Raw genomic sequence first — 1,436 nt, 5'->3', positions numbered from 1 at the left:
CCCCGAGACCGCATGTGGGCTGGGGGGCGGGAGCAGGCGGGGCCGGAGGAGCGCCAAGGGGCACGCAGGACAGCGCGGAGCGGAAGACACTTTCTCTGGGCTCGGTTCCCCTCTTGACGGTCAAGGCCAGGGAGCTTCTCAAGAGGAAGGCGCCAGAGGACCTGTCAGGGCACAGAACCCAAACCCTTAGACAGGGAGGTGAAGCTGGGGGTAGGAGCAGCGGGAAGCAGGTGCCTGCTGGTCTGAGACCCCTTTCTGATGGCCATCCCCTAGGTCCACAACCACGTCGATCCCGAATTAGCACAACAGGTCAGGAGAAAAGCACCGGCACGCTGAGGAGCACATCCGGGAAGGCTCCACGCGTCGTTCTCAGGGGTTCAGGAACTCATTGGTTGCTGTTCTCCAAGACCTCAGCCCTAGGTCAGGGTCCGACCCCGGAGACAGCTTCGACGTCGCCTCCTACCCACTCAGCCAAAGGCGGAGAGGTTTAAGACACAGGCAAAGGAAAAAAAAAACAGTGGCTTCCTTTAGTGGCGTTTCCTGAAAGCCACACCTGGGGGGTGGGCAGGCGGACAAAAACCTTTGCCTGCCTACTCTTTCTCCTTCTATTTTCCATCAGGAGGTGTTTTTCAACCAGTACGTTTAGAAATAAATAAACAAATAGCCCATCTCCACTCAAAGAACAAACCCCAGAAAGCTCCTTTGGGTGGGTGAGATTACGCGGGTTGGGGAGAGACAGAGACTGAGAGATGCGGTTAGCACTGCAAAGCGAACACCCACTCCCCAGGTCCCCGCAGCTACTAGCAAGCCCCCTCGAAGAATCTCCTCAGATTTCTCTCTCAGAGGACAGAAGCCAGAGAAAGAACCCAGGGCTTTGCTTGTTTGCAAGCTCCGGTTTCTGCACCCCGAGCCCTCTTTTCCTGGATTAAGAGGCAGCCCCTGTGAGTGTCTCTAACTTATGCTCTCTGGACACTTTTACGCAGTCCCCTTTTCTCGCACTAAACGAGACAGGTCATTCCGATTACCAGCCAAGAAACAAAATGCCAAGAAGCCTGCCCCCTCACCGCCTATCGCCTTGGAGCAACTCTCCCACTGTTCTTTCCAAGAAAAGGGAAGTTGTTTCTCAATAGGTGTCTGCTGTCCTCAGTCCCGCACAAAAGGATTTAGAGATTCTTCCTGCCACTCTCCTTCCCCAGAACAGACTGGTGTCTATCCTCATTAAAGTATATGCCTGCCCGATGCAAGGATCTGGAAGGCAGGATAGCGGTTTGTTTACCTGGAACATCCATGACCGGCGAGCACCGCTACCGGAGAAGTTGTTCTGCTTAGAGAAAATGAGGCGAGCAGGAGCTGGCGGGAGGAGGACTCGGAGCGCGACCCTTCTCCCAGCGCGTGGCCAATAACCGCGCCGCCCCGCCCTGCCGCTTTCCCGCTCC

This window comes from Fukomys damarensis, unplaced genomic scaffold, assembly GCF_012274545.1.
Source record: "Fukomys damarensis isolate Sample0158 unplaced genomic scaffold, DMR_v1.0_HiC HiC_scaffold_30, whole genome shotgun sequence".
NCBI lineage: Eukaryota > Metazoa > Chordata > Mammalia > Rodentia > Bathyergidae > Fukomys > Fukomys damarensis.
The sequence above is the reverse complement of the archived record's forward strand: the minus strand, read 5'-3'. Positions refer to the sequence as shown.